The sequence below is a fragment of the Neurospora crassa genome (genome assembly GCF_000182925.2).
Source record: "Neurospora crassa OR74A unplaced genomic scaffold supercont12.8, whole genome shotgun sequence".
NCBI lineage: Eukaryota > Fungi > Ascomycota > Sordariomycetes > Sordariales > Sordariaceae > Neurospora > Neurospora crassa.
The window spans coordinates 157,339-165,661 of NW_011929459.1; the positions used below are offsets into that span (position 1 = coordinate 157,339).

Here is an 8,323-nt window from a genome sequence, read left to right on the forward strand (position 1 = left end):
TTTGCTAGGATTGAGGTTCGTATATTTATAAGGATACTAGTGTAATAGTTATTAATAATTTGTTTTAAAATATAGATTAAGGAATTAAGGTTTTATGTAAATATTTAAGTATAAAATTTGTATATATAATGAAAGTAAATGTAAGTAAGAGTTTTAGTGTATTATCGACCGATTTTAATATATTCGGATAAATTTAAGTAAAAGCGTTAAATTTTAGATTTAAAAGATAGTAAATTATATTTAAAAAGGGTGAAGCTAGAGGAAATTCTAATAGAGGTTCGTAGCGGTTTTAATATATAAATCGATCGTTAAATTTAAATATAGGGGCAAAAGACTAATCGAACTATCTAGTAGCTAATTATTGCTGAAGTTTCCTTTAAGATAATAATATTATTCTTTAGTTTTATAAAGTAAAGCGAATAATTAGGGATTCGGGGGCGCTTTTTAGCCTTCATCTATTTTTAAACTTTAAATATATAAGAAGCCCTTATTATTTAATTAAATGTAAATATTCGAATATATTAATATTAGTAGGCTATTTTTAGTAAGTAGAATTAGTAATACGGAATAAACCGAACGTGGGGTTAAAGTACTAGAGTGGATGCTTATTAAATACTATAAAAGGCGTTAATATATTTTAATAGTAGGATAGTAGCTATAGAAGTTGGAATCTGCTAAGGACTATATAATAATTTACTTACCGAATATATTAGCCCTAAAAATAAATAGCGTTTAAATATCCTACCTATACCCCGCCCTTAGGGTAGAAATAATACTTTAAGGAGTAGGCGGCTATAGAAGTTAATAATGAAATTTAGAGTATAAATTTGGGTTGAATAGCCTTTAATATAAATTTTAATAGTAATAGTAAATATTTTAATAAGAATTTAAAGGACCGAAGTGGGGAAAGGTTCTATATAAATAGTAGTTGGATATAAGTTAGTCGATCCTAAATTATAGGGAAATTCCGTTTTAAAGGGGCACTTATACCCTATATAGCGAAAAGGAAGCCGGTTAATATTCCGGTACTTAAATATAGGTTTTACGTAGTAATACAATTAAATATAAAGATAATAGCGGGGGCCCTAGGTAGAATTCTCTTTTCTTTTTAATAGTCTATTACCTTAAAAATAATTTATTTAGAAATAGGATTTAATAGTTGGAAAAGCCCGATACTTCTATCGGGTCCAATATATTCTCAATATCCCTTAAAAATCTACGGAAAGGAATAATTCTTATACTAGGTTGTCTTTATAATTATAGTAGGTCTCTAAGGTAAATAACCTCTAATTAATAGAATAATATAAATAAGGGAAATTAGTAAAATAGATCTATAATTTTAAGAAAAGGATTAACTCTAAGGGTTAGGTACGTCGGGCTTTAGGTAGACGCCCTAGGAGTAGATTGCTACTAGCCGGGTAATTAACCGGCGGTTTTTAATATCCGAGTATAAAAGCCTTTAATAGACTTTAATTGTCCGGCGTATATTTAATAACTAATTTAGAATTAATATAGATAAGGGGAATTTAATTATTTAATTAAAATATAGTATTGTAATAATTAGAAAGTAGTATTAATATAATATAATTTCTATTTAGTACTTTGAATATTAAAGTAAAGAAATTTAATTAAGTACGGATAAACGGCGGGAATAATTATAATTCTCTTAAAGTAACTAAATACTTCGTTATTTAATTAGTAATATATATAAATAAATTAATAAAATTCTTATTATCCTTATCTATTATTTAGCGAAACTATAACTAAAGGAACAGGCTTAGTAAAATTAGTAGGGAAAGAAGACCCTATTAAATTTAACTCTAATTTAATATTATAAAAAGATATAGGAAATATAAAATAGGTAGGAACTTTAGCGCTAGTAAAATACTACTATTCCTATTATTTTTTTACTTATTTAATTAAGCAGGGCTAGATTTTCGTTTAACTTCTAATTTTAAAGTCCTTTATAGGCTAACCTAGGTTAAAGATATTATTAGGTAGGGAATTTAACTAGGGCAGTATATTTATTAAACTATAATATAAGTATTTTAAAGGGGGTTTATAGAGAATAGAAATTTCTAATAGAATAAAAGGGTAAAAGTCCCCTTAATTTTAATTTTTAGTATAAATACAAATTATAAAAGTATAACCTATCGATCCTTTAGTCCCTCGAAATTTGAGGCTAGAGGTACTAAAAAAATTATTATAGGGATAATTAATTTATAGCGGCTAAATATTTATAGCGACGTTGCTTTTTAATCCTTTAATATTAGCTCTTCCTATTATACCGAAGTAGAATTTAATAAATATTAGATTATTCACCTACTAATAAGGAATATAAATTAGGTTTAAACTATTATAAAATAGGTTAGTTTTACCCTATTAATAACCTTATTATAATAGTAATTAAATTTAATATAAAAGGAACCATTTATTTAAATAATTAGTTTTTATAATTGTCCGACCGGGTAATACTGTAATACTACTATCTACTAAATAATAATTAAACGCCTCTAAATTAAAATCTATATTAGAATATAATAATACCTCTAATATATTATAGACGTATAAAAATAGGCTCTAACCTTGTATCTTAATAAGCGATTCCTCTATTAGCCTTAAAGTAGCTAGTAATAATTTACGTATTGTAATTTTAATATACGTTGGATTAAATCCTTTATAAACGATTTAAATGTATAAAAGGGTCTTATAAGTAGTAGAGTAGCCTTATTATTACAATTTACTAAGGGTAAGCCCTCCTTCGCTTAGATTTTTTAGTAGAAGGGTCCGCTTAATAAGCGGATATTTATTAGAGGGTCCCCCCGAAATTTAGTTATTAGAGTTTGAGAGGGTAAAAATACTTTACTAGAGGGAAAGTACAAAGTAAATAGGGATAAGAAGGGGATTTAATTAAATTTAATATTTCCCGGGTTTAAATAATATTATTCTAAGGGCGCAGGCGGGCCGGGTATAAAGGGTCTACCGTACTAATAGTTAATTTATAGAAGGTTTAGTAATTATATATAGTATATATTTAGGGAAGCGTCGATTGGCGTAGTATATACAGGTACAGCTAGGCCGGGCTTTTATAAATTTTAATAATTATAGTAAATAGAGTAGGTAAAAACGACCGACTGAACGACAGCGGGGCAGGAGTAACCGGGTAGGTAAATAATTTTTAAGTAAATTTATAATTCTAAATAAATAAATATATTTATAACCGGATTAGATATAGCGCCGGATAGGTAAGTATATTCGAATTATATAAGGTAGTATAGAAAAGAGAGGGTAAATAAGTACGTCCGGGCGGGTTAGGTATATAGGGTAGGTAGGTATATTTAAGTATAGAATTTTTGTATAGATAGTAGCTATATTGGGAAGGTAAGGGCGAAGGTTTGTATAGGGTAGGTAAGAAGGATTGAAAGGTTTAGGGGGGCTAAGGGGTTGCTTTCTAGCTCTTATTAAGAGGGGCTTATTGAAGGAAAGGGTAGGGTAGTAGTAGAAGGGGGTAAGTAAATAAAGAAATTATATAGTTAAATAAAAGTATTTATAATTTTTTTATTAGAAGATGTAATAGGGTAGGTAGGAAAAGGTTATATAGGATTATATTTTTACATAAAGTAAAAGTATAAAGGGGGAGGCTATTTTTTTAATTTTTGGGTAGGCGAGGCGGTAAGTAGGCTATTTAAGCTAGGAATAGTTTAGTTTTTAGGGGGGGAGCGAAAATTTCTTTCTTCTTTTTCTTTTCCTTTTTTATTTATTTATTTTTTTTCTTTCTTCTTTTTCTCCTCCCTCTTTCTTCTTCCTACTTTTATCCTCTTTATTACTCTTCCTCCTCCCTTTCCTTTCCTCTCTATCTTCTTTTATTTTAGTCCTTTTTTTCTTTTCTCTTCCTTTTTCTTTTTTCTTTTTAGCTTTTAACCTCTTTTTAAAGCTTTCCTCTCTTAATATTTCTTTCCTTATACTTCCAAACCCCCCTCCATTCCCTTCTTTTATATTATATCTATATAAAAATAAAAAAGTAATATAATTAATATATAAATAAAATAAAGAAGGTTCTTATTCTTCTTTTCTTTGTTTTTTTTTTTTTTTTTTTTTTTTTTTTTTTTTTTTTTTTTTATATATATTTTTCTTACTTTCCTTCTACCTTTTTACTTTTATAATATCTTGCCCCCTTAGTAAGCTTCTTCCTTTCTTTTTCTTTTTATTCTTCTTTTTATCCTTTTATTCTACTTCTAAATCTTTATTAGGTAAGGGCGTTTATAAAGTAAATAAATACTTTTAGAGTAGTAGGAGCCGGATTATAATAAGGGTAGAAGTTTTTTTTATAAATATAGGAAGAAAAAGGTATTTGGAGGCGATTAAATTAATTAATTAAAATTTATATAGTTTTGAATAAATTGTTAGGGAAGGGTAGGTAAATAATTAATAGTAGGAAAGAAGAAAAAGAAGAAAAAAAGAAAAAAAAAAAAGAAATTTTAAAAGTAGTAGAAGAAGAAGGGTAGTAGAATTTAGGGGGTATAAATAATTAATAGAATAAGTAGAGTATTAAATAGCTTTAGTTATATAGGTAGGGAGGATATATTGAGGTTAGTATATTAATAAAGAAGGTTAAATTAGTAAATATAAAAAGAAAAAAATAAGAGTAATATAAATATTTTTGGTATAGTTATAAAATATTATAAATTATATTAAGGAAAATAAAAAGTAGTTAGCTTTTTATTTAGTAGAAATATAGTTTGAATAGATACTATAGGGTAGGTATATTTACTTTATATAAGAAAGGTACGGCCGAGGTTAAAAAAGTAGAAGAGGGAAAGGTAGTGAAGGGTAGTACTTATTGAGTGTAGGGTAAGTAAGAACAATTGGGTAAGTAAGGAAGGTGTAATTGATTTTTAGAAGCTGAAGTTTTAAAAAGGAAAATTGTAAGTAGGTAGCATTTATTAAGTATAGGGTAGGTAAGAACTATAAGGTAGGTACGATAGGCTTATATAAGAAAGGTAAAATTAAAGTTAAAAAGAAAAAAGTAGTAGGTAGGTAGTATTTATTAAATATAAAGTAGGTAGAAATGATTAGGTAAATAAGGAAGGTATAATTAATTTAATGAAGAAAGTGTAGTTTTTATAAATTTGGAGCGAGATTCTTAAGAAAGTATAATTTAATTAAGTAGTTAGGTAATTGTAAGTCGATTTTTAAAATTTCTTATACTAGGGAATTTCATAGGAGTTGAAAAATTGCGGTTTAAACCGTTGGGCCGTATTGTTTTTAAATTCGAAGTTGGAGGATATATAAGAAGGAGCGGTAGAGAGTAATAGGAAAGAGTGAATAGTAAGATTATTTAATTATTCTTATTTCTAGCTCCTTTTTATAAGTATAAATAAGGATATATAAGGTTTATTTTATTTAGAAGCTTTCTATAGGAGGGCTATTTTGGTTTATAATTTAGGTACTTTCCTATAATAATTTATAAAGGAAATTAAATTCTAGTTTATAGAGCGTTATTATTATATAGTTCCCTACGGTTTATTAGGGAGTTAATATTAATAGTACAAGCTACTTTAATATTATTTTAGTAAAGGTTTTATTTTTATTAGGTAGTATTTAAAAAGATCTTATAGGCGTTAGGGAATACCTTATAAGCGCCGAAGGGTAAGCTCTATAAATAATTAGCTGCTAGTTAAACTTATTTATAAATTGCTAGGGGTATTAGTTAGTTAGGGAAGCCTTTAGGTAGAACTTTTTATATTAGGCTTCTTCTTAGGGTATATAAGCGGTATATGAAAGGTATTCTATATTTTCTTATCCTCTTACTAATTGTATTTTAGGGAATTTAGGAGGGGAAAGTAAATATATATTTCGAAGTAAGTTCGGCCCTACCGTATAAATTTCGGACCGCTTACCTTTATAATTTTATAAATTCTTTTATTTGTTTACGAGCGGTTAGTTTTTTTAAGCGTACGATAATTATCTAATTAATTCTATTAATAATTATATATTTATTTTAAAGATTAAGTTATATATATTTAAATTTAAGTAATTAAATTGTAAAATTATAAATAATTTATTAAATTAATTATAGTTTATTTAATAGTACCTTATTATATAGATAATTGTAGTAATTTTAGAGTTAATATATGTTAAAAACCCCGATTTCGGAAGGGGTATATTTATTAGATTAAAAACTAATACCCTTTGGAGTTAATTAGTAATTTATAATAATTTTTCGAATTGTATAGCTTTATATTAGTAATAGTTTATTCAAATTTCTACCCTATTAACTTTCGACGGCTGGGTCTTGGCTAGTTATAGTAATAATGGGTAATGGAGGGTTAAAGTTCGACCCCGGAGAAGGAGTTTAAAAAACGGTTATTATATTTAAGGAAGGTAGTAGGTGTGTAAATTACCTAATTCCGATATAGGGAGGTAGTAATAATAAATATTAATATAAAGCTCTTTTAGGTTTTGTAATTAGAATAAGTATAATTTAAATTCCTTAATAAAGAATAATTAGAGGGTAAGTTTAATATTAGTAGTTGCGGTAATTTTAGTTCTAATAGTATATATTAAAGTTATTAAGGTTAAAAAGCTTGTAATTAAACTTTAGGCTCGGCCTGTCGGTCCGCCTTACTACGTATATTAATTAAGTTGGGCCTTTTTTCCTAAAGAACCATATACCCTTTATTAGGTATATTGGGGAATTAGGACTTTTATTGTAAATAAATTAAATTGCTTAAAGAAGGCCTATATTTAAATATATTAGTATAGAATAATAGAATAGAACGTATAGTTCTATTTTATTAATTTCTAGGACCGCTGTAATAATTAATAGGGATAATCGGGGGTATTAATATTCAATTGTTAAAAGTAAAATTCTTGGATTTATTGAAGACTAACTATTATAAAAGTATTTGCTAAGGATATTTTTATTAATTAAGAACGAAAGTTAGGGGATTGAAGATAATTAAATATTATTGTAGTTTTAACTATAAATTATACTAATTAGAAATCGAATAGTATTATTTTTTAACCTATTTAATACCTTACAATAAATTAAAATATTTAGGCTCCTAAGGGAATATAATTGTAAAGTTGAAATTTAAAGAAATTAACGGAAGGGTACTACTAGGGGTGGAGCTTACAGTTTAATTTAATTTAATATAGGGAAATTCACTAGGTCTAAATATAATAAGGATTGATAAATTGAGAGCTCTTTCTTAATTTCGTAGGTAGTAGTATATAGCTATTCTTAGTTAGTAGAATAATTTATCTACTTAATTATAATAATAAATAAAACTTTAATTTGTTAAATAGCTTGTATTACTTTAGTAATATATTAGTTTTTTAGAAGGACTATCGGCTTAAGCCAATAGAAGTTTGAGGTAATAATAGGTTTATAATACTTTTAAATATTCTAAGCTGTACGTGCGCTATATTAATACAATTAGCGAGTACTCCCTTAGCCGGAAGGTCCGGGTAATCTTATTAAACTATATTGTATTAGGAATAGAGTATTACAATTATTACTCTTCAATAAAGAATCCCTAATAAATATAAATTATTAATTTACATTAATTACATTCCTACCCTTTATATATACCGTCTATCGCTACTACCGATTAAATAGTTTAGTAAAGCTTCCGGATTAGCCTAAGGAGGTCGGTAACGATTACTTAAAACCGGAAAGCTATTTAAACTTAATTATTTAAAGGAAGTAAAAATCGTAATAAGGTCTCCGTTAATAAATTAATAGAAGGATTATTATAGAATTGTAAAACTCCTACAAATTATTGTAAATCTTACCTATATAGTTACTTCGGTACTAGTAGTCCAAAAAAGCCTTCGGGCCTTCCCGGATCCTTAGGTTTCCCGCTTGTAGGAGGCTACCCGCCGGAGTATTGAAACTAAACTCTTAATATTTTATATTTCTCTAAGTAAATTTTTAAATAAATTAAAATTTTTAATAACGGATCTCTTAATTCTAATATCGATAAAAAATATAGTAAAATATAATAAGTAATATAAATTATAGAATTTAGTAAATTATTAAATCTTTAAACATATATTATACTTATTAATATTTTAACAAATATATTTATTCGAACGTTATTTTAACTATTAAATTCTACTTACGTTAAAAATCCGTAATTATTTATAGTCCCTTAAAATTAATAGTAGGCTCGTTAATTATACTAAATATAATAATTCTATATCGTTATAGTTGTATAGCGGGTTCTTACTGTAAAACCCCCTATTTCTAAAGTTAACCTCGGATTAAGTAGGAATACCCGCTAAATTTAAGCATATTAATAAGCAGAGGAAAAGA

The 8,323-nt window shown here is 26.6% G+C and overlaps 4 non-coding genes across 4 annotated transcripts; all 4 read left to right on the top strand.

Annotated features, from left to right (window-relative positions):
• The first annotated feature begins 23 nt into the window (after positions 1–23).
• Positions 24–2,581, top strand: NCU15745. Its single transcript, XR_898056.1, has one exon. It is a non-coding gene; the product is annotated as a 28S ribosomal RNA (ribosomal RNA).
• Positions 2,582–5,972: 3,391 nt separating this feature from the next.
• On the top strand, positions 5,973–7,730 carry NCU15746. Its single transcript, XR_898057.1, has one exon. It is a non-coding gene; the product is annotated as an 18S ribosomal RNA (ribosomal RNA).
• Positions 7,731–7,952: 222 nt separating this feature from the next.
• NCU17342 lies at positions 7,953–8,106 on the top strand. The gene has a single exon (XR_898058.1). It is a non-coding gene; the product is annotated as a 5.8S ribosomal RNA (ribosomal RNA).
• A 93-nt stretch (positions 8,107–8,199) lies between these two features.
• NCU15748 lies at positions 8,200–8,323 on the top strand (the record flags this gene model as incomplete). The annotated part of the gene is made up of 1 exon (XR_898059.1): positions 8,200–8,323. It is a non-coding gene; the product is annotated as a 28S ribosomal RNA (ribosomal RNA).